The following is a 25,775-nucleotide window of genomic DNA, read 5'->3' as shown; positions in this document are numbered from 1 at the left end:
GTTTTTAGCACAAGGACGTGGAAAATAAAACAAAGCTGGTGAATTCCACTCGTTTGTTGCCCTTCTCTTTCCCACCCTTTCTGTCTGCCTTGGTTACTGTGAATGAATGCAGAGAAGCACTGGAAAAAATGGGTGGCGCTGGGTGGCGACACCAGAAAAGGCCGTGGAAAACATGGAAGGAAAATGCACTCGCTGAATGGCGCTTTTGCGAAATAAAAGCGGAAAAAATGCACCTGCCGCAATTTTCAAAAGGTTCGCAAACAACATGGAGAAAAGCAAAATAAAAGCCGGGGAGCGAGCGAATGTAGGCCAACCCATTTTCCGCCCACTCGGAAAAACCAAAACAGCGACAGAGTTGCCATCCCAAAGAGAGAAAAAAAAACAGAAATGCATGCAAAATGAGTTCAACGCCGGCAGAGAAATAACAGCTACAACTACAGACCGCCAGGCGGCGCCTCAACAAAAACTTCTCTGTTAATGCACAAAAAAATAAACCAGCGAAGCAAGAAAGAATAAAAAAAAACTGCAGTAAAAGTGTGTGCAAGCAAAAGCCCCCAAAAAACGAGGTCAACTATTTCTGCAAGTGGAATGGGGCGGGAGGATTGGGGAATTGTGGGCGGGACTGGGCGGCAGTCGACTGCATTTGTTTCAGTTGCGTGCTTAGTTAGTAGGTTATGTTTATGTAAATTTGCATAATTACAAGCACCATACCGACCACTCGCCCACAAAGTAAATATAAATATTTTCCACTTTAATTTAAGCACTCGACTTGATTTAAATTTAGGTATGGCAACGCCACAGTCTAATAGAAAACAAATGGAAATGGGTCAGTAAATACTTCGTTATTAATTAATAACTTATTTTTCAGAGTAAAAAATTTAAATTCTAAAACAATTATATAAGGAATTAACAAATATAAATAAGATATTTGATAATCCTCTGCTCGATTTGAATAGATTTAAAATCTCAAATAGTAAGACAGAGCAAGCATAAAAACTATAGCGTAAAAACTTTAAAAGTAAAGTAATAATAGTAATTAAACTGTCAATTAATAAATCCAGTTCCTAATAAAGCAGTAATAATAACAATTTCTTCCCTCAATTCTTTTGAACTGCTTTTAGACTTTAAAGCAACGGGCTGAAAAGTGGCAACATCGCTGCGTGGGAGGAAACAACTGGAAGTGGGTCAGTAATTAAAACTCATCGCCTCCAGGCTTCAATTGTTAAAAACTATAAAAATCGCTAAAAGAAATGTTCACCTAATATGTCGAGGGAAAAGGAGAAAAGGATATGAATTAGACATAACTGGCACAGAAATGAAGTAGATGAAATCAAAGCAAAGCAGAAAAACTAACTAATTGAAAACTGTCTGAACGGTGGGGGGTCTTAAAGTTGAAGGAGAAATTTAATTGAATACTCTCTAATTTTAATTCGATTTTTTGAGGTACACAATTATTTGTTTTGTGGTTAATATGTTTAGAAACTACAATTTTAATTGTTTATTTGTGAAAGATTGTTTAAATATGAAATATTCGCTTACATTTAGATGAATTTAATGTGTTTTCTGGTTTAAATGTTCGCTTATTAACCCCATTACTATGTACTCAGCATTAAAATTATTTTATTTTACACGTTATTTGGAAAATGTAATAATAGCTGAAAATATATTTTCCAAATATTACCTTCACGTAACACACAATACAACATAGTAAGTAAAGTTTATTGAAGCGAAACAGAAACCCAAAGGCAACCATTGGACCCAATAACATTACTAAAACATACTGAAAATACAAAAGGGAACCCAAAGAAAATTGTAGAATGCCTTAAATAAATAAGAGAAAAGCTTGGCAAAATTACAGAGTTAAAAGAAAATAATGTAGAGCGGAATAACAAAGTGAAAAAACAAAAAACAAGAAAGAAAAGAAAATCAACAGCCCAAATCAAAAGAACAGCGACAACATACACACCCCCGGATCGAGAACAACAAAATCAAAAGGGACAACGACTGAGTTGAATGAAAAACCAAGAATAGAAAGCGATGTTGCCAATTTTCACTATTCTAAGCACAAACAGAGTTGCCCTGCCACTTTCAGAAGCTCAAACGACCGATAAAAACGGAATGAACGACGAAACAGGAAAAAGTATATAAAACAAAATAGAAATTGAAACATCCTTCCTGGGTAGCGTTTGTCAGGTCGGTGGTTGCCCAAACTACTGATGAAATTTATATAGGAAAAGCCGAACAATGGTGGTCCAAGGGGGTAGGAGAGTAACGTGCGGGGGTGAGTTTTCCCCGGCGTCAGAAGTGCAACAATTTTCCATGGTGTGTGTAGCAGAAGAACCTGCCACAAGGGTTGCCAGCCCAAAATGCCAGAGACTCCGGAGTTGTCCCCAAGGGGATGGTAATGGTTGAGGTGCAATGCTCTAATGCCAATGCAGAGAAAAATATTTCAAGGAAGATTCTTGGTATACAATTTGAGTAGCATTTTCAATTTGATTAAGTATCAAATTTTGTACATAAAGTAATCAATACCTTTTAAATATTGATTTGATAGATTAAAAATAATATTTTATTAAAATATCAACAATAGATCATCCCCAGCTCTTTGTTCTCTGTGTAAGGATATGGAAGGAGCGAGACAAATATTTCCGGATAAGTAGCAAAAGCGCCGTAATAAAATCTGTCTAACATTATTGGGTGGTTCGGGTTGAACAGACTTCAATTTTGGGTTTGGGGTTATGGGACCTGATGGTCCTACGGTCTGGAACTCAACTTAGTGGGGCGAAAAGTGGGTGGCAGCGCTCTTGAAACATTTTCCATTGTTGCTGCCTGGTGACAGCACAAAATAAAGTGGGAATAAAAGAGAAGAGGGTTGGCGTTTCCGGGAGGAATGTCAGATGAAATATGGTAAAAAATGTAAATTGAAAAAAATATTTGTTGTTTGAGGTTGAGACTGAAAATTTATGGTGAAACGCGCAAGGAGAGCCATAAACTAAAGTAAAAGAAAAGTTCGTTGTGAAAATAATAAAAATAAAATAGAGGAAGGCAAGGTACAAAGTAAGTTGAGAAAAGCGATTAAATTTCATGAATTATGGGCTAGCACACACAACTATACAATGGGAAGCTGTAAGCTGAGATGAGTTACGATAGATAAAACGTAACCGAAGAGTAGAAAGTTTAAGTATAACGCGAGTGAAGCTGTAACTAAAAATTCAAGTGAAATTTGGCAACCATTTTTAGCATTAAAGATGAGACATTTATCAACATCTTTTTTGGTCGATATTCATTTGCATTTATATATTTATTTACTAAAAATACCACACAATAAACAAAGAGAAATAATTTATATGCGAAACATTTGTGTTTGTTTTTGGCCCAAAGTGGCGGGGAATGGAACAAAAAGGGAAACATTAAAATTAAACACACAGCAGAGCAGACGTTGACAGTTTCAGTTCATTGAACCGAACTTAATTAAAAATCAAGTTGAAGGTCGCTCTCTCGTTTCAGAGTGTGTGTAAATATGGCCATAAAGAGAATATACCGACATGTTTATGCATTTAATTTGAATAAAAAACGATTTCGAGCCAAAGATCCAACGAAAATCAGCTTTACGCGATCAACAAAAATACGCTTTACAAAAAACTGGTAATTCGGCAAAGGTCAGTGAACATATTTTACAATAATAAAAATAAAAACAAAAAACCAGACACAACAAGTGAAGTCCCATGTGCGACAGAGAGGAAAGTAGAAAGGGAGGGGCTGAGAGGGGTCTATCATTCCGATCATGATCATTTCTGGGCAATGTCTCACGAGAAAACCTGTTTTAATTGAAGCCAAGATTCGGTGGCTGGCTGCTGCCTGAAGTTTGGCAACGGCGCGCACGCAACAAACGAAAAGTAAAGCAAACAAACAAACAGTTGGCAACTCTGCACCGCCGGAGGCAGAATCCCAATCAGAATTTCAAACATTTTAATATGAAAAACGTGACGCAGCAACAATGGAAAAACAAAAGAAGAACAGGAACATTTGGCAAATGAAACGCCAACAAAACAACAGCATCAAACAAAGAAGCAGCTGCTTGTGACCACAATTGTGGATAATATCAAGGTGCAATATGATCCGAAGATAATTTTATTCTTCTTTTGTAAGACATACATACATATGTATGTATGTATATGAACTAAAGTAATATAAAAGGTTGGTTTAACCTTGATTTTGACCTATTTTTGTAGTTATTTTAAAATCCATTAACAGTATTGGTATAATAATATTACAATATTAAGAATTTTATATACAAAGATCAGAAAGTTAAAAAATACGGTTTTTTTTTTTAAATCAAAAATTAGGATTCTTTTGGATATCATTTTATAAATGACCACACTATTCTCTTTCAAATAGATATTTAGCTAAGATAGTTAAAATTCAATAAAATAAAAAGTTTTTTACCAACTAATTTCAAAATTATAAAAAATTTGAGTGGTAATAAATTCAGCAATTTCTTGCAAACTGAATATTTACAAATTTACCGTAAAGGGGTAATAAATTTAACATTTTCTTGATGTATATTTTGTAAATTTTGTTGAGAAATGAGAGCTACATAACCTAGTGTTGCAACCACTGCTGTATAGAGATGCGCGTTGATAGCCCCCGGCATTAGATCGTCGTTTACACGGTGAGTTTCTGATAGAGTGGACGGGTTGAGTGTGTATTCGTGACAGGTGTTTGTTCGTGCGTGTCTGCGATGCGTCTGTATGGGTGCACTTGCGTTGGTGTCCGTGAGTGCACAGACGACGTAATAGCAGCATAACTGCATCGAGTGATAGTCACGTACGCCACACACCTCACAGTGGAACCCGAAAAAAAAGCAACCCAACAAAACCAAAACAAACCAGACCAAACAAAACCAAACGCAGGTGTTCATTTTCGTTCGAGGAGCGAAAAAATAGATAGAGAGCTTCTCAATTTCAGTGCAATTCAATGCATGCGCTGCTAACAAGTGTCACGTTAAATAAGGAAATGACAACAAGTTCTACTTGTCTACTTTGTTGGCTTTGGCTCTCGGTTATGCAATGCATTTCGCCTTGGTATTTCTATATTGCTCCGACAACCTATTATTTATAATCATTATACGGTTTCAACTCTCGCAGCGGGAATTTAAAGGTCATTGCTTGAGGCATTCGTATTCGGCAACAGCTTCTCAGTGTGCGTGTCCGCCTTAAGGCTAAATTAATTTCAGCTTTGAACTTGCAACTTCAACGGAATTTGGTTATTAACTTTGGCTTGTTGGGTTCGGGTTCTCCGCTGGCTAGAAGCTTTAGCATGAGGTAATAGCAGCAACTAGTTTTTACTCATATTCCAAGGTCTCAATCGGAGTTATTTTGTCTAATTTTAGCAGCTGAAACTTTAAATGTTTAAGAGAAAAATCACTTAAAATTCTTTAAAAAAAATGCTAAAGAAACAGGTTATTCTCATTAAACTAAAGAATTAGAATTACGTCATTACAAATACTTAGAAATTATGTCTTTAGAAACAAAATACATACATAAAGTGATATCTGGTGATTGTATTTTAAAATTCTATTTATTTGATTATTGATATCTGGTGATTGTATTTTAAAATTCTATTTATTTGATTATTATAATTTTTTAAGGAATTTTTAGGAACCCATTGACACGTTTATAGCTTTGCCCTGGATGATGGCTCATATTTCGTTGGGTTTTAAAGCCCTGCATTCCCATTCTGATATGGCCTTAAAGGCTGCCAAAGACACCCACACAAAGGTAGATTGGTCGTCTCTTTCTATCCGACTCATTCCGTCTCTTTCGCCGTCTGCGTTTTGTGGGTTTGTTGGCTTTGTCTATTCAGTGTGCTGGCGATGGAGTTGCTGTTGGTGCAGGGAACGTGTTTTTTTCAGACGACCAAAACCGACGCGGCCTATACATAGCCCAAAAGCGGCAACAACAACTGCCGACTGACAAAAACCTGCAATACATTTCGTGCCCTTAGGCTAAATACGTCGCCGTGTGTTTTGTTGCTCATCGCCAGTATTCTCTGTGTCGCTATCTCCCTTCCTCCTTCTCTGTCCCGCTCTCTGCCAACATTGTTGTTGTTGCCGCTGCTTGGCCAACGACCTTTATCACGCTCGCACACACACACAACCACCCGTATTTGGTTGCGCTTCTTCTTTTCCTGCTCGCTCACTCATTTTATAACCCAACAAATTACAGTGCAACTTCCGTAACTTCGATTTCCCGAGGCCCCAATTTACCTTTAACAAAACTTCTTTGTAGGAAATTCTAGTTCTCACTAACTAGAATTATCTCAAAGCCTCCAATAGGGCAATTTTCAAAAAGTTTGGAAGAGTTAAAGTGAAATACTCAACTTTTAAGCCAGTTTTAAAACATTTTTTTTAATTTTTCCTTTTTAGCTGGAACAGATACAACATCAGGATAATTATCATTATTATTATTAACATTTTTCTAGAAATAAAATGCAAAAAACTACTCTAAAATATAGGTGAAAAGGTACCCCTTTTGTATCTGTAAGTGAAAAGGATGGAAGTGCCATCCAAAGAAGTTATATTTTTGTTTTTAGTAGTGTTCTTCTAGGTTTTTGAGGTCCTATATTAGTTATGCTTTACTATTTCAGGTTTCATAATACGTACTTACAATTATATTTTGAATTACATTCCGAATATGTTTTTCTAACGATCTAGAAATTTTTAAATTTTAAATGAAATTTCATCAAATTCTCTTTATTAAATTTATTAAGTATCATTATAGAGTTTATTGCTCGAGCTTCAGAAGTTCGACTGTAACTTCAGCTCAGTCCGACGTTTTGGCTTCTTTCTCGACTCTGCTCTCTTTCGCCTCGTTCGCTTTTGCTCAGGGTTGCTGCCTCGCCTTCTTCGTTCGTTTTGTGCGTGACTCGGCCCCTTCTTCTACGCCCCTGTGCTGCTACGCCCCCTTTCCGCCTTGACCCCCCACACCCCCGCCCGTCTTTCTGGAGCGTCGTCTGCAATTTAATAATTTCGAGTTTGAGTCTCATTTGAGGCTCTTTTTGCACACACAAACACACGCTTAGCAACAACCTGTCTGGCACACTCGTGCTCGGTTTCTTTTTTTCGTATGCGTCGTTTCTTCAATTTTTTCTGGTTTTATTTATATTTTTCCTCTTTCCTTGGCTTGTTTTTCAATTAAAGTGCAAGCGGCAAATTTTCAGTTTCCTCTAATGCCATCTCTTTTGCACGCATAAATCACCTGTCCACGTGTGTGTATCTGTGTTGTAATAGCCGCTTACAATTACCGTTATGCGCCGGTGTAATAAAAAAAAACATCAACAACAAATGGCAGACAACAGTTGTTTTTTTATTTGTTTAAATATTTTTTTCCGCCCATTTCGCGTTTTATTTCTGCAGAACGTTTCGTGAGCGATTTTTATCGCATTTAGCACGCACACACGAAAGGCAAGTGGCGCCATCTACAGGGGCGAAACATAAAAATGCAATTTTTATACGCAACATTTTCGTATCCATTAGTTTTGGTTTTATTTTCGTACACTCGTTCGTTGCTCTTTTATTCCACCTGAACTTGGTACCGCTTTCGTGAATCACGCGTCGCTTTAAAAAGCAGGTCAACCGCTCCTTCCATCTCGTTTCCCCCTTAAATATATGAGAATGAAAAGCAACAGCTAAAAAAACAACGATAATAAAATTGTCAAGCGAAGAGAATTCGCCATAAACATGCCAAGTTTATTTGACACAGATTTTGTTTATGTGTTTAATATGTACATTTGTACAAATATTCACTTCTGTTGGACAGTGCACGCGCAACAATTTAATGTGGTGTTTTCATGATCAATTTAATAATTTTTAAAATGGGTTTTACACAAGTTACACCATATCTGTACAAACAATCGTGTGATATGAACTCCAAAGTCAAATAACTTGCTCATTCCGTGGAAACTAAATTATAAATAACATTTTTATAATCATTTTAAAGCGAAATAAGAAAGTTACCCAAAAATGACTCATCATGATTAACAATACGAATATAATAAAAAAAAACCCTTCCACTGAATTCTGTAATAAGGTATAGTATTAAACAAACTTTCTTTCCCACAATTCATTGGGTTTTATTACATTTGACTCATTTCAGGCATGGAAAATTATAAGCCCAGTATATCAATTGCAAAACCATCGACGTGAATCGGAGTAGATTCTTAGAAATCCAGACAAAATTCCATGCAATTTACTGTACGCTCATTGCTGTTCTTCTTACATAAAGTATCGCGTTATTATAGTACCCTTTACACCGTATCGATTACAACCAATTGTGGTTGATTTTGCTAGATACAATGTAAACAGAAGCAGATAGCAGCAAAAACAGCTGCGAACCACAAAAAAGTTACACAGTTGTTGCGATTGCATGGCAAATATAATGTGCAATTGGAAAGTAAGTAATTAACTCGTTAAGTCCAGTAATTATATACCCAAAACCTATTGAACTGAATCCTCTCATCGCTTGGGAAATGTATGGTATTAGTTAATGGTAAGGGCAATTCATCCAGCTGCTTCTCGCAATTATCTTTAAATCGATAGTACAGGTATTATTATAAAATATACTGTCATTATTTAGATATGGAGGGATACGCCTGTCACAATTTGAACGAATTTGATATGGAAATTGCGGGGAAAATCGAACATCTGGGAATAATGATAAAGAATTTTATAGTTTGCTCATTTGTTATGGGTTTCTTGATTGCTAGTTGGGTTTTTAGATGGTCGGGGTTATTTATTAATTAATATTAGATTACAATTCAGGCAGAACTAATAAACGCGGGTTCCTTAAAGAAATTGTAAAATTTAGTTCTGATGATAGTAAAAACATCTAACATTTTCAAAAGAAATATAATTCTTCTTATAATTTTGACAAATTGGAACATAAACAGTTCCATTTAGTTACGTTTACCTCCTTCGGAGTTTAGGAATTATATCGATTTTATTCTCATTTGTGATTTGATTTCCCCTTCAGACCTGACCTACACCTACCTCTTTATATCTCTCCCCCGCCGCTATCTCTTTCTCCCTTGACCACGGAGTTGCTCGGCGGATATTACGCAACACATGCAAAATGGAAACGAAGCACAGTCACAGCTAATAAATAATGCAAATGCATTGCAGTGGCGGAGTGGAACGGGTTTTTCAGGGGCTGCAAAAGGGGATTCGGATCCGCCAGGCAGTTGAACTTTTGCTGCAGCGACTTTCTTAAGGCAAACAGCTGTTGCTGCAGAAGAAAGAGACGGCCACAGACCAGCGGCGAAAGAGACGGAAAGAGTGCAATAACTTTTCGCTGTGTCCCGCCACATTTATTATCGCTTTATTTTTATCGCATAAATAAAAGTGCAAAAGCGTAAAAAAGGGCTTGTCAACGGCAAGTCGCGACGTCGAGTGGCATGAACTGAAATGAATGAGTTCAGCTGAGTTGAGCTGAGAGTGAGACAGGAAATAGGAGACCGAAAGAGACGGACAGCGCAGAAGTGTGGGCAAAAAGTTTAAGGACATGTTTGTCATGTTTACATTTCACTTCAAGTGCTTTGCACTTTAAGAACTTTACCTTGGAATTTTATGCGGAGAGAATGGGAGGTCAGGGGCGGTTTTTACGAAGGGTTAACTTGCGTCTTCCTGTGAGTTTTATATTTATGATGCCCGAGCACGCGACTCGCATTTTATTACACTCAGCGTGCTGCGTTTTGTTTTGAAAGAAGGTACAAAACAACCTGAACCACACCCAACTTATAGAACTGTCTGCCCGAAGACCCCCAGAACCTGGGACCTCGTTTTACCGGCTTTACCGTTTAATGGTGTTAATAGCCTTATGTCAAAAGTGGGCGTGTTCGGTAGACAGTTTCAGTTGTTAGCCTTTGTCTCATGGTGCTCTAAACAGGGGGCAACACACTCATTTAAACAGGCTAAGACGGTGCGATCTGATAAGCAAACCAGACCAGAAACCAGAGACAGCCAAGAAATTATTGGTCTGGGTTAGGATCTGCGAGTCTTTTGCAGATGGGTACTGCATTAAATGCATAAATAATAAGTTATAACCTTTCCTAGGCTAAAATTTAATCACTAGCTGAATTTAAGTTGTTAAATTAATTGAACCACTGTTTTTTTGAAAACAAGTTTATAGGTCAAGAACTTTTTATAACCTATTTACTAGACATTTTATAGTATATTGTATAGCAAGACCTAAATGGGCTAATATAACTACTAAAAACGATGTTTAACATATCATATTTAATTATCAAATCATAGTAAGTTTTAAGAGCCAGTGGAAAATCGTCGAGGTCGAAGTATTCAAATATTTCGGAGGTAAAAACGTTAATGGCTCCTGACTCAAAGATTGTAGAAAAGGGATGTGGTAAGAAAACCACTTAGCAACAAGAAGACTACTTTTTAAAGATATTGAAGAGTTAATTTTGGATCACTAGTTATTTTAAAGAAGAGAAAAGCGAACTTATTTACACAGAGAATATTCTGACGTTCTTATCTAAGTTGAAAATGTTCTTAAAAATAGAACGACATTTTTAAGTTGATAATGTTGTATTATGCTCGAATCAAATTGGCGGTATTTAAGTACATTGTATGTACAAATAAACTATTAGTTCAGTCCTTAGTGTATACTTATCAAAAAGTTGTTAAATAAACTCAACTTAACTTTTCTCTTCTCACCATTTCGTTCTAATATTGATACTAAAATGTACTTATACGGTTTTTAAGAATGAATGTTCTCAATTCAAGAACAATGTTCTTGGATACTTCTCTCTGTGTATGCTGTAACACTGTTTTTAATGCTTTTAAGACGACAATTTGGTTAAAATGAAATCCCACTTAAATATTTGTTCCACTTTTTAAAGGTCATAAAGACTAATCAAAAATGCTTTTGCTGAGTTTTGAAGAAAATTCTAGTGCAGCAAGTCAAGTTTTAAATTGCACATTAAAGCACACTTGGGAAGCATTGAAAACTCGCTCTTGTTCCGCTTTAACTATTTCATTTCCCAATTGATTGCCTCACTTTAACACACAATACGTATAAATTAAATTGGCCAGAAGCGCACACAAAATGCACCTGCACACCACACATCGATATAAATATGTATGTGCGGACACATAAACCAAAATAAAACTAGCAAAGCATTTGAAAATTAATTGCAAAAGCCATTTGGACCGGACCTCGGACAACATTTTGCATTCGGAAAGAGAGCGAGAGAGAGTGAGAGGGAGAGCGAGAGGAAAGGAAACGAGGGCGTTGGTCACTTAAACGGAAAAATTGAAAACTTAAATGCACCAAAAATGGTCGATAAACGCCACGAATTTAAATGCTGCAAAATATTTGCCGGCAAAAGATTAAAGCGCACGCATACACACTCGCAGCATGTAAATGTTTGTGTGTGTGTGCATGTGTCTGTGTATCGGGTTGAATAAAGCAATTTCAGTGAGTGGCTGGGTGGGTTAGTGGGTGGTTGGGCGGTGGGTGGTTCGTGGCTCGTGTGGGGTTAAATGCCATAAATAACGAAACAGGCGGCAGTCAGCACATAAAATACAAGCCAAGCACATAATATACAAAACAGAGAGAGGGAGAGAAGGAGGAAGGCTGAGAGAAAGGAAGAAAAGGGAGAGAGAAAGAGCCGGCCGGGGAATACACAAACACACTCACAAAAAGCTTAGCTTGTGTGCGCCGTTTTTGGGTGCGAGGAAGAGGCAGAAAATAAGAGAAACAGAGATAGACAGTGAGATGTGTGGCAAATCTAGCTATCATTAAGTTAAATCTGTCTTTTTTTATTGATTAAAATCTAGCTATTTTTAGAGTTCTAAGTAAATGGTAGTAATATAAATTAAATATGTATCTAAATAATACAAGTATACAGTAACTCGATAGTAATCTTTATTAATAGCTCTATACATTCAATAAATGAAACAGCTTAAAAAGTCGTTTTAAAAAAATAATAGTTAATCATTAGTTTATTTTTCATATCAAAAAGGTAAGATAAAAATTAGTTTATTTTCAAAGTAAGTATTCCTAGAACCTTACAATCCTAACAAATAAAACTGTATAACCTGTATTCTAAGAATAAATAATAGGCCCTGTATCAAATACAAAAGCTATTGAATTCGGCTGAAAGAGTTTCAGATAAGTAGCTCCCTAGAATAAATGCTTTCCTAACATCAATGCAATTGAAACGCTAAAAAATATGGGATTCTAAGGTTTTCCATTATTACTTTCTCAAATGCTTGGATTGGCGTTTATATCTTGGGTTTAATGAAATCCTATCCCCTTGGCTTACTTGGTAATCCACAATGGGCAGCACTAGTTTTCGAGTGGTGCTGACGTCGCTGCCAGCAGCAGAAAAAGGCCAAAGGGCGGGGGGCGGGGCGAACGAAAATCGATAAAATCAAGGGCAGACAATGCTGATGCCGCGGCCGACGTCGCTGCTCTCGAAGGCAGCGCACGTGAGGCTGCTGCTCTTCTTCTTCTGCCTCCTGTGGATGGGTGGGTGGTGGTTGGGTTGGCTTTTGTTCTGCTGGTGGCGGCAGAAGCAGCGACAGCAACCCCCAAGGCAGCATTATTGTGAAAGTTTCCGACAGCGCGAGTGTGTGTGTGTGTGAGCGAAGGCAGTAAAACGAAATGAGAAAGCATGAAAAATAATCATTTTGCGGAGTTACTCCCACAACGCCACCCACCTTCCTCCCCATTACCACCGCCCTTAAATCCCTAAGAAACTTTTTTTGGGCGGTGCCTTGCAAAATATTTCAAATTGCAGAACAGCTGAAAAAGTATAGTCCTTTGGGGTTATGGGCCCTTCTTTATACAACTGGGGTCAAGATCCTAGATTTGGGCACTTCACGAAGGGAATTTTGGGATTAATAAATCAGTCCATACCACTAAAGTATTTAATTTGCATTATTCCCAGTGTATAAGTAGCTTTTATAAATATTAGTAATGGTTTCCAATTTAGTTCTGAGTATAAAATGTATATTTATATTATCTGACTAACTCATAACCGGTTTGTAATTTGTGTTTCTTCAAAATTGAAATGCGAAAGTTTATTTCTTTTTAATGATTTAATAAAAGACTTACAGATGGCAGAGAAAAGTAGTTTTCTTGTGATTTAATCATTAATCATTGATTTATTTATAAGAGTGACCCTTTTTATATTTTACTGGGGTGTTATTGTACCTAAAGAACATTATAAAATCGAAAAACGGCAACAATAAACTTTAATTTAAAGGCTAATATAATATTAGTTTAACTGATTACAAGAATATTGTATCTTTAAAGTCCTCAGAATGTCAGGAATAAAATGTATTTCAGTGAAGTATAATACTTTTCGTCTTTAAGTTACATTATGAAAAGAATGTGAATTTGTAGTTGCTTTTTCAAATGCTATTACCTTGGCCAAAACTGTACAATGAGGAGCACACTCTCCATTTCGAGTTCTCCGTCTCTGTCTCAGTGCTGCCTTTTGGGCGCTGTCAGCGGCAGAAAGGACGAAGATGGCCAAAAAGACGAAGATGGCTGAAAGGGAGCAGCTGGAGGAGCAAGGAGAAGCGCCTTCTGTTTCGCCTGCTTTTATTTTCGGCTCGAAAAACTTTTTGGGAGCGGATAAGAGGGTGTTGTGGGTGCGGCTGTCCTGGCAGGATATTGTTTTTTGGCATACGAAGGCGCGCCATCAAATTTAATGTGTGGAGTAATAGAAAATGGCGTCTGCATTTAAATTTCCCCCAAAGCTCTTGGCAAGGACGTCAAGGCGGATTCTTTTTATTCCTTTTTCTTTCTTTGTTTAATGTGAGTTTTCGTCATTTTTGTATTAAATTAATGTGAAAATGTCAAATTTATGGATGGCTGGGGTTTCTTGGGGATTGGCTTGGAGTTTGCCCTTGTTGTTATTGGTAATGTGATACACATCGGAGGAGGGAAATGGGCGTGGCCAATTTCCTTTATTACTACTACTACTACTATACTACTTTGTGAATTACATTTTTCTGTCTAAGCTTTAAAAGGTTATTAAATGTTTATGAGTAAGTACATCAAATGTAAGTCTTTAATTCAAGAACAACAAATTCATATGTTGGTTTCAAACAAATTGACAGCTCTCTATACACTATTACTGGAATTAATTAATTGTTCAAAATAAAATAAATCAAATAAATCTTTACTTATGTATTTTATTTTAATTTTAAGCAACAACAGTTTTAAAATAATCAGCCAAATTTGTGCCATCCTAATGACCGTAATTCATTGTTTTCCCTTTTCGTTCTGTTATCTTTACAAATTATCTCAAAGCACTTAAAGTTTGTCAAAAACTTTGAAACATTTGATTTTGGGCTTTAGTATCTAAACTGACATGGGATTAAATAAGCCTAAGCAACAATTAGTGGGCAAAACTTTTATCAACCTTTCCGAAAACTTAACTAGCCTTAATAGCAACACAGAGATGAAATCAAATTGAAAATCGAGATTCCACAAAGTTAAAGTAATTTAAATTCAAGAAATGGTTTGTCCTGGAGAATGGGCAACCTTTCGCAATCTATCTTTATATTCAATGAATTAAATTATCGGCATCAAAGTGAACCAGAGCAAGATGGCTTATACGAAAAACCTTTGGAGCTTCAAGCTGGTGCACAAACAAAAATAATTCGGGAATGTGATTTCAATAAAAATGTGTAAATTATAAAGAATTTAATGAACACTTTTGGTAAGTTTACCATTTAAAAAAATGTTTTAACGTGATTGAAGACTTATAAGAATCTTAATAACTAGGCTTTTACTTGGGTTTTCAATTGTATTTCATAATTGAAGGAATAACCAAAATTGTTTAAATTTCTAAACATTTTTGAAGTGAATTTTAGAAAAATCAGTTTCATTAAATTAAATTCTCCTCTATAAAAGAAAAATTATATTTCCTGTTTTTACTCACAATATTTTTACCTTAATTATATTATTGAATTTGATGCTGTAACCTCTTTGAATCTAAGATTTCTTTTTGTGTGCGAAGTGTGGCAACAGCGCATCGTCAAGAATGCCAAAGTAAAAATGGGCGCAAAAACTAGTTACACAAACACAAACGCACAGCTACAGCTGCAGACAAGATGCCAGCCCACCCAACCGCCACCCACTGACCTGGCACGTTTCCCCCACCCCCTCACCCAACCCAACCCTCCCTTTTCCCCCGCAGCAGACAGGGCCACCCCCTTCCGCCCAAAAGTTGAGCTTGGGGCGTTGTTGCCGCATTATTTTTATCAAAAATGTTATCAAAATGTGCGTTGCCAGCTGCGGCTTCAGGGGAAGCGGGGAGGGGGTTGGGCAGGGGAAAAGGGATTTTCCGAGCGGTGGGGGGTTGAGAAAAGTGTGCTGAGCTTTTTTCACTGTGTGAATGAGGTCGAATGGTGGGTGGGGAGTGGGTGGTTTTCTGCTGGCTTAGATGGCACAAGAAAAAGTTGAAAATGAAAATAATGACAGCGTTGACTGAGAGAGAGGTGGGGAAATAGGGGAAGGGAGGGGCTTGGGTGGGAAAGGGCGATGGAAAAGTAGGGGGTGGCAAAAGTGTGGGCGGCATTCGAGCGGGCGTTTTGGGGGGTGGCAAAGTAGGTGGTGTGTTGGATTTCCAGCTTTTGTTCGTTGCTTTTTGTTTTGTTTTGTCTACGAGAAAAAGTTGCAGTTAGTGTTAGTGTGTGTGTTGGCTGTGGAATTTTGCGCATGTACAGCGAACACCAAATACATAAGTTATGTGCCTGGGTATATATACACAACGCAACGTAAATGGTTATCGATTTTCCCTGTTGCCATGTAAGAGGATGACGGCCCTAGGGGGCCGAGGGGGGATTTGGGAATATAGATGAGGTACGGCGTACATGTGTGTGCCTTGTTTATGTTTATGGCATTTTAGCATAACGGCAGCGGCTAAGTAAGTCCATCTATCTATCTATCTAGGAACGGTTACCACAGCATCTCAAAGATACACAGTTGCGTTTAAATAAATAGATATGGTAGATTGAGATTGATTATATTTAAGTTTCTAATACTTTTTTGGAGAATTTCATTAAAAACGGTTAAAATATAATTAATTTTGTTGTAAGTTTTTATTATTTTAAAGTAAATAACAAACAATTGTGTATAAATAATAAGTAAATCCAAAAAGAAACATAAATTAAGTTATTATTTTGACATATAAAATGTTATTTTACTACCCCGAATCCTTTTCAATTTATTGTAACTGCTAGGTGTCACTATGTTGTTTAAAATTTATTGTTTTTGAAATCTTTAATATCCTATAAGGGTTAAACAAATTCCAATAAATTTTAAAAATCCATTTAATAGAAGTTTTTATGGAAATAAACTTAGATATTAAGATTAATATTGGATTTATATTCTGCTATTGTCTTGACCACAACTGTGCGTGTGTTAGTTTTTACTGTTGCACGCCCTGATGGCTACAAAAACCAAGTTAAAGGCAGAGAAGCCAGTATCCGTGTATCTGCCAGAAACTTTTACCAATCTTGACTTCTCATCGGGCCACATAGCCGTGAATGAAAGAAATAATGTTATTTTATGCCACAGCTAGAAAAGGGCAAAGTTTTTCTAAGGATTCCTTATCTATCTAATTTTATTTCATATCAGCCAAACCACTAATTAAGGTTGTTTTCGAGGCGTATTTATATGCTGACATCTTGTGTATTAATCCCCCTGCCAATTGAACGTGCGAAACCCAGCGAAAATTTAATTTGTCAAGTTTTGATGACATGATTAACCGAAAGGAAGAGTTTCTCATTAGGCCAACTTAAAGCTATTGCTTAAATTTACTTTGAGGATGTGTAAGACTTCTATATTAAATGGATTCGTATCAGAAATATCTTAATATATTTTACCACAGATTGAACGCTGTTTTTTGTTCTTTTTACTTTTACCTCTAACTAAAATATATGTTAATAGTGGATCGAAAAATTGGAAAAGCTTACGTTTAACAGAGTGGATCTGCTAACTTGATGTCAGAACAACTAAGTTTTTTTTTAAATAAATGGCAATATAAATGACAAACGACAAAGATTTTTTCCACGAATAATTTACGGATAAATAATTGAAAAATCCTAGCTAAAAGCATTTTGGAAAAGATCAAGTTTAAAGAGTTTTACTGAAAACCTGTTATCAATGTAGCTTCCCAGTAACAAACAATTTGAGAAAGTTCAAGTTTAGAGAGTTGTTATCTGTTATCTTGGTATCAACAAAGCAGAACACCTATTTTTTTTTACAAAACAAATGTCAAAAATGGAGCAGCCAATTTTTTTTCTTTTACGAATAATTTAAGGATAAGTAACGGGAAATTGTCAATAAGAAAAAATGGAATATCAAAAGCAGTACTGCTAACTTAAGACATAGATATTTATACCCGTTACTCGTAGAGTAAAAGGGTATACTAGATTCGTCGGAAAGTATGTAACAGGCAGAAGGAAGCGTTTCCGACCCCATAAAGTATATATATTCTTGATCAGGATCACTAGCCGAGTCGATCTAGCCATGTCCGTCTGTCCGTCTGTCCGTCTGTCCGTCTGTCCGTCTGTCCGTCTGTCCGTCTGTCCGTATGAACGCTGAGATCTCGGAAACTATGAGAGTTACAATACTGGGATTAGGCACGCAGATTCCTGAGATTCCTGCGCAGCGCAAGTTTGTTTCAGTAGAGTGCCACGCCCACTCTAACGCCCACAAACCGCCCAAAACTGTGGCTCCTACAGTTTTGATGCTAGATAGAAAATTTTAACTGAAATGTAATGTTCTCATCAATACCTATCGATGGACCCAAAAAAAAATTTGGCACGTCCACTTTAACGCCCACAAACCGCAAAACCCTGTGACGCCCACAATTTGCATGCTAGATAAAAAATTTTAACTGAAATGTATTGGTCTCGTCAATACCTATCGATTGATCCAAAAAAAAATTTGCCACGCCCACTTTAACGCCCACAAACCGCAAAACCCTGTGACGCCCACAATTTTCATGCTAGATAAAAAATTTTAACTGAAATGTATTGGTCTCGTCAATACCTATCGATTGATCCAAAAAAAAATTTGCCACGCCCACTTTAACGCCCACAAACCGCAAAACCCTGTGACGCCCACAATTTTCATGCTAGATAAAAAATTTTAACTGAAATGTATTGGTCTCGTCAATACCTATCGATTGATCCAAAAATTTGCCACGCCCACTTTAACGCCCACAAACCGCAAAACCCTGTGACGCCCACAATTATCATGCTAGATAAAAAATTTTAACTGAAATGTATTGGTCTCGTCAATACCTATCGATTGATCCAAAAAAAAATTTGCCACGCCCATTTTAACGCCCACAAACCGCAAAACCCTGTGACGCCCACAATTTTCATGCTAGATAAAAAATTTTAACTGAAATGTATTGGTCTCGTCAATACCTATCGATTGATCCAAAAAAAAATTTGCCACGCCCACTTTAACGCCCACAAACCGCAAAACCCTGTGACGCCCACAATTTTCATGCTAGATAAAAAATTTTAACTGAAATGTATTGGTCTCGTCAATACCTATCGATTGATCCAAAAAAAAATTTGCCACGCCCACTCTAACGCCCATAACGCTTAAATCTGTATACCGCCGGTAGGTGGCGCATTTTAATCTCGCTTTGCTGCTTGCATATCTCCATTTAGCTGAGTAACGGGTATCTGATAGTCGAGGTACTCGACTATAGCGTTCTCCCTTGTTTTAGTTTCTGTTCATTTAAAAAATTATTATTCATTATCATAACTTTATTAAAATGGGGCAAAGTATCGTCACCAGGATATACTGCCCCTTGTTTCTTTTCAGTCACACTATAATCGTCATTATTCAAACAAACCCAAGCCAAAAAAGAGAACAGCAACAGCCTGTTCTGAAAAGAAGTCAAATGCCAAAATCCTTGATAAATCAGTCAATCACGCCATTTGATCAAAGATTACGGCTCGAAAATAGAAACCCAAGACGGACCTGATTTCTCACCCTGTTAATGTTGCAAGGAAAAGCTAAGAAAAACGTATATATTTGCAGTATGGGTTGGGTTCCTTGTCGTACGTGCGTGTTTCCATCAGGAAAAATGGCAGAACAGAAGGAAATAGCAAATATAGAAGGCTGAATTTCAGTGTTCAGCCAAAAAAAAAATTTGTTTGTTCAAAGTGGATTTAAATAATACCCTAAGAATTACATTTCAATGTTGTCAATAGTAGTAACTTAGGAAATAGATGCTGATGATAGTATCTTCCATCAAACAAACCTTGTTATGTCAATTAATAGTTAAAAATTATGAAAACAATTATTAAAAATTTAAAAGACCTTTTTTAAAAAAAAGGATGTTTTACTAGTTTTAGCAATGTGTAGAGAATCAGAACTTATGAAGTTTGGTTCTAGTTTCTGAATCAAATGTGTACCCAAACCGAAAAACCCTTAGGATAGGATATAAATAAACCTTTTTTGGCAGACAACAGCAAATGCCATTTTATTAGTTTCCCTAGTTCTCCCGCCTTGCCTCCTGCTTTAACCCAGGAAGGGTCTACCGGACCGGGACCCCTTAAATTTTATTTTATTTTTTCGCTTTTTTCCAGACTTTATTCACTCTGACAGGCGACGCCAGTTTGTCTTGGCTTCGCTTTCAAACACATGTTTTGCTGTTTTGGCTTTTCCTTGGCAGCTGCTGCCACAGTGGAAAATCATGGAAAGGCAGCAGGAAAATCTAGAGCAAAACAACAACAACAGAAAACAAAAAGCTGTTTGCATCCTGCAAAAGCAAAAGGTGTGGCCGAGGGAGCCAGAAAAGTAAAAATAAGAAAAAGAATTAAGCAAACATTTATCGATTTATGTGCCACAGAGAACTTAAAGCTTAAACTGGAACAGCACGAAAAACGCGCGCGTCATGCGTGCTGGAAAAACAGCGACCAAAAATTGCCAACGACCCAAAAAGGGGGGTACATGTATGATTGTTTGTATACAAACATATATAATTGTGTGTCCCTGGTTGATTCGATTTTAAGCGAAGCCCATTAAACGACGAATCAGCACGAAAAAATTGGAAAAGGGAATGAAGAGGCCGAGGACCGACCTCAATTTATGGCATTGATTGGAGCTGATTCGATGAATGAATACACATATACGAATAAACATACTTAAGACCACGTAACACCGAAGAAATTACAGTACCATTGTTACGAAGAACATTCGAAGAACCCTCCAAAACCCTCTGCCCACATCATCTCTCGAGAAATCTGAAAAAATACACCCACTTACACGAAAAACCCACTTCAAAGAGAGTGAAAATTCATTAGGCATTAGGCACACAGAAAATGAAAACAGGCAACAGCGCACCATGAGGTCTTGGAGTGGAACCAATCTTCATTTTTGGTTGTTCAAAGAAGTAAGAATAAAATGTTTTCTGTTGTAAAACTGGTTGTATCTAGGAATTATTATTAAAGCAAGCCCAACTTTGGATAAATCAAAATCATTCATACCAGAATGCCATTTTGAAAAAATGCTTATACGTTTAAGGATCAGTTTAAAAATATAACTCAAGAGATCTTGCTTTAAATATTTTTAAAAATTTTAGCGCCAACAATCAAGGAAATGAAAATAGACAACAGCGCACTATGAGGTCTTGGAATGGAACCAATCTTCATTATTGGTTTGATTCAAAAAGTAAGAATAAAGTTTTCTAAAACTGGTTGTGTTTAGGAATTATTATTAAAGCTGGCCCAATTTAAGAAAAATCACCATACCAGAATTTCATTTCTAAAAAAAATACCTATACCTTTTAAGATCAGGTTAAAAATAAAACCCAACAGATCTTACTCAAAATATTATTTTAAACTTTAGCGCCAACAATCAAAGAAATTAAATAAAACTGAACAATTTCGGGTATTTATTTTTCTAGTCTGTCCAGGAAATGTTGCCATTCCAAATACCACACTGAACCTAAACTATTTTCCATTCTGTGCTATTTGTGAGACCAAAAACCAATTCTCTGTATCTAATGTCCCATACAAAGTTGCATATCCAGCGTATCTCAACAATAAAAATAAAATATAAAGCTGCACAAAACAACAGAAAAAGAGAGGCAAAGGAAAACCAATAAAGGCAACAAACATTGCCGGCCAACAACTCCACGTAAACTTCATTTACTGTCTGGCTGTGGACCCCGATTCCCTCACCCCCTCCAACACTCTTGCCCCCTTTCCCCGCCCATGCCACCATTTATTGAAAGGCCTGCACGCAGTGTGTTTTTTGTTTTGTTTTTTCCTCTTTTTTCTAGCTTCAACACAAAATTACTTTTTGTGGCTTGACTGGTGGGGTCTCTCCATCTCGCTTGGCTGTCTTTATCCCGCTCTCGTTCTCTCTATACCTGCTCCGCTCCCTCTCACTATCTAGGTACAACGGAGGTCAAAACAATAGTAAACACTTAGGTTCGATTTTATTAAAAATATCGTAGCGATGATATTTGGTTTTCGAAAATATATCATAATGATATTTGAAAATATCATTTAAAAATATTAATATATCGATGATATTTTATATTTTTTTTTTGAAATATTTTAATTTTAATGGGAGAGGACATTTCAGCCTGCTCATTTAAAATTCACAGCGCACAGTACCCTTAATATGTTGCATTCACAAACAAGAAATAAAGAAATTCAAGTTATCGAAAAATGTTATCAAATCAATTTCACATTTTTTATTAAATACAAGAATGCTATAATGAAAGCTTAGGTTCTTTATATATTTTGATGCAATAATCACGTACTTGACAGGAAAACGGTCTTCAAGAAAAGGATTTTAAAAAATGTCCTTTTGAGAATCAACAAATTGAGTTTTCTGATTTTTCTTGAATTTATAGGGGTTCAAAAAAAAACCCGAAAACCATTAGAAAGGACCAAAATATCATTTACAAACTAAAATATTGATATTCAATATTTTGGCCCAAAAAAATAATAATTACAAATTAAACAATTAAAATGTTTGCGAAGTAGGTTTAAGAACAATATTTTTGCTTCTACAAGAAAATAAACTGTATCAATATTTTTGCAAGGTTTGAAGATTTGCTTCTAGCAAAAACGTAGTATGTGATTAACAGAATACCTGCGATACATGTAACATTTTCATAATTTTTTTTTTGATTTTTTTTTAAGTATCCATATACTATTATATTGCCCTCAGATGTAGCTTTTCGCTTATCTTGCATGCTCTTTCTGTTTGTTATTGTGTGTGATACCTTTTAGTTTTTTGTTTTTCTTCTTTCTTTTTTTAATAAATGCTTGAGTTCATTCAACTGTCAAAAAACACTATACACACACGTGGAAAGAGCCACAGATAGACAAATAAAAAGAAAGGGAATAAACATTCAAGATTCAAGCTCACGTCGTGCATACAAACGATGTGAAAAAAACTTTGGAACCTTCTTTTTTACCTGAAAGATTTTCATTATTTACGTATTTTTCATTTCCTATTTTCTATATAAGTATCTTTCCCGATTTTCCGGCAGCTGCGTTCGAACTTTTGGTTCTAAATTTAAGTTTAAATTCTGAACAGTCAACAACATTTTACAGCAGGCCATTTACCACACTCCCTCCCACCGAATCTCCACATTTTATAAACGAATTCCCTTTGCACTCGCATTCTGTAAAAGTTTTTCCTTGTTCTTTCCGAATTTATTTATCTATTTTGGTTTCAGTGGCCGTGTGTGTGTGTGTTTGTTGTATTTATGGCATTGTTTCGCTTTCGAGTTTCCGCCATGAAAGTGCAGACCTCCAAAATGCAACTATTTCTGTCCCACATAGATACACAGCCAATTCGCACGAGTGTGAGTTGATGCCATGACACAGGCAGTCGAATTGTTCATGAGGTATTTTCAAACATATATTTATAATGGAGTAAGGTAAAAAGTAAGTTTCAAATTCCCTTTGGGGAGAATTGTGGATACAAAGGGAAAACCTAAGACACAAGTCACAAATATTCTTTATAGTTGTAGTTATGGGAAGTTAGTCTAAAAAGTTAACTTTTTTCTCTCTGTGTGTTTCAAAACAGCGCCAAAAAGGAACGTTGTAATCTGTGAAAGAAGAAGATTCAACCAGGAAGAGAAGCGGAAGATAAGAGAAGAGCGGGAAGACAAGAAAAACACCCAAACAACGGTATCTCTTTTTACATAAACACATATGTACATATGCAGGCATCAAAAGCTAGCAGAAAGAAAAAGAAGAAGCAGCAGTAGGCGGAATGAAGAGCGTGCAATGGCAACAACAAAAGAAAGCAACAGCAAACTCAAGGAGATAAAGTGGGAAGCAAAAACTGTCAGTTTTTCTCATTTTATTTGTTTCTGTTTTATTTGCGACTGTGTGTGTGTATCCAATGCAGCGGCGACAAAAACTATCTAAGTACAGTAAATGTTAGATAGAGTGAACCAAAAGATTACTTCGAGTTTATTTATTTACCTAGTCAATCAATCAATTAAAAATAAAATTCATATATAACCAGCTATTTTCTTAGATTGATGAAATTGATATCCATGATTTATTTGAAATTTTTTCTAATACTCTTTTTATTTCCTTTTAGTAACTTTCAGTGTATGCAAAAAGATTCAGGACTACAAAAGAAAAACGAATCTCTTGCAACAACTTCTAATTGACAGAAAACTTGCGGTCAGGACAAACGGCTAAATGGCCAAAGACGCAGTGGCCAAATGGCACGCATATTTCCAGACCCCGCCACCCCTTCAATCACTTTAAGCCAGACAAACTAGTTGGCCATAATTGGTTTTTGGTTTTCGGGTCTTTTGCCTGCAGTCAACAAGAAAAAAGCCTCTCTAACTTGACCAGGGGCATTTTATGTTCCTTTAATTGGATTTTATAGACTGAAACTGTCAACTGCATAGCTTTTAATAGCCAAAATCAAACAACAGCAGATAAATCACTTGAACATGGACTAATCTTATTGGAGTCCCGAGTGGAAATTCAAATGGTAATAAAAATAAGCATTTCTAATCATATAATATGTCAAACTATAAGATTTTTACCTTACAGCTCGATAAGCTGCAACGAAATAATAATTTGATTTACAGATCACAACAAAAAACGTTCCTATACCAATAATAGTAATGACAATTGTACTTATCAACCCAGTCTCGAGAAACATTCAATATAATTGGAAACCCTTTTATGACACTGCTGTTAAAGCGAACGCCCACTGTCTTCCCACTGACAATTATAATTAACTGCCCCAGATTTCAAAGTATCCGGCACATGAGAAGCCGATAAATAAATACGGTTTGCTTTTCCCAAGGTCTGTTATTACACTTCCGCTCTTATCAGAGAGCGAGTATAAAATAATAAACCAGTGAACACACTTTCTTGCCTTTTGTGCAAGCTAAGACTGCTATTTTCCTACAGTTTTCGAAGAATCGCTAAAAGAATTCTGCCCTGCCTTTTCCTGGTTGTAATACTTTAGTTCTTTTTCTTTTTCGGTTTTTAAGATTACTCACATTTCGCGCACTCAGCGCTCTGCTTCTTCTTCTCTCCTTCTCTTTCCTCGTGCTTTGTCAATTTCAATTGATAAGCCGTTAGCCGACGCCTCTCTCTCTCACCGCTCTCTTCAAAGTTCTTGGTTTTTATTTTATTCCATTCGATGTTGTTGCTGTGGATTTTGGTTGTTTGGGGGCATTCCGGTTAAGAAAATGCAGAGGGGGAAGACGAAGACGTTTGAAACCGCAGTTCACTGATTAAGCAATATAATTAACCTTTCTCGTACTTTGCATTTACTAAATATTATTTTCGTTGTCAAGCGCTGCAAGAAATGTGGAAATACATGTGATTAATTTTAACACTTTTTGATGATTTGCTTTTGCTTCCTCTTATTCTTTATTTTTCATATACATTTGTATGCACACTAACACACGCGCGAAAAAAACTCGCGGCGGCTGCTGCTGCTTCTTCTTCCGCTTCTTCTTTAGGCAGCAGCCTCTTTTTTCTTCGTCGCTTTCGCTCTGCTCTTCGCTTCGTATATTTCATACAATTTTCTTTGTTGCAATTTAGGCATTTGTTTTAGCACACATGCACACTAAACACAGGCACGAACACAGAAGCATTCGCAGCGAATTATATTTTGCTGCTCTTTCCCTTTCACGCCGCACTGATTTGCCGCCTCGCTCTGGCACACACACACAGACCAACTACTCACGTAATTCAGCAGACTTTTCGTATTCTCCTTTGCGGTTAAATCGCACTATTGCCACAATCGCTTTGCCGCAAGAACAAACACTTATGTTGTATAAGTAATTAAGAATTTTTCTCCGATTTGCTGCGACCCCAAAATGTTTCAGTACACACAGACACCACACACACACGCGCGCGACGAAGAGGACGGCGCAACGACACGTCCGTTTCCAGCGAATGTTGATTGAAAACAAACGGCAACAAAACGTAAGTGTCAGCACTACGTAAGTGTCAGTAAAAAAGCGAGACAGCCTCAGCGTAAGTGTCAGATGCAAGATGGGCGAAAGAGAGAGACAAAACACAAAAGAAAGATGACAATAAGGGAAACGGAAAATCCCTAGCGGATGGCACGAAATCGCCTAACGCCTGGCTGCTATCGAATATTCGATTGATCGTTGGTTACAAGAAAAATTAAAATTAAAATTTACTTATTCATAGTGTAACCAAATTAAAATACAATTCAAAATAGTCA

The 25,775-nt window shown here is 36.6% G+C and overlaps 1 protein-coding gene across 2 annotated transcripts in view; it reads right to left on the bottom strand.

Annotated features, from left to right (window-relative positions):
* The window catches only part of gpp (DOT1 like histone lysine methyltransferase grappa), a 44,600-nt gene extending 19,104 nt beyond the window's left edge, over positions 1–25,496 (bottom strand). For both annotated transcript variants that reach the window (XR_005014594.3, XM_036819031.3), the window contains exons 1-2: positions 25,269–25,496; positions 24,574–24,875 (exon numbers count right to left, since the gene is read on the bottom strand). The gene's annotated coding sequence lies outside the window, so the exon portion shown is untranslated. The remainder of the gene's footprint in view (positions 1–24,573; positions 24,876–25,268) is intronic.
* Positions 25,497–25,775: the final 279 nt, after the last annotated feature.

The sequence above is a fragment of the Drosophila suzukii genome, chromosome 3 (assembly GCF_043229965.1).
Source record: "Drosophila suzukii chromosome 3, CBGP_Dsuzu_IsoJpt1.0, whole genome shotgun sequence".
Lineage (NCBI taxonomy): Eukaryota > Metazoa > Arthropoda > Insecta > Diptera > Drosophilidae > Drosophila > Drosophila suzukii.
This window is presented reverse-complemented; position numbering and strand designations above follow the sequence as displayed.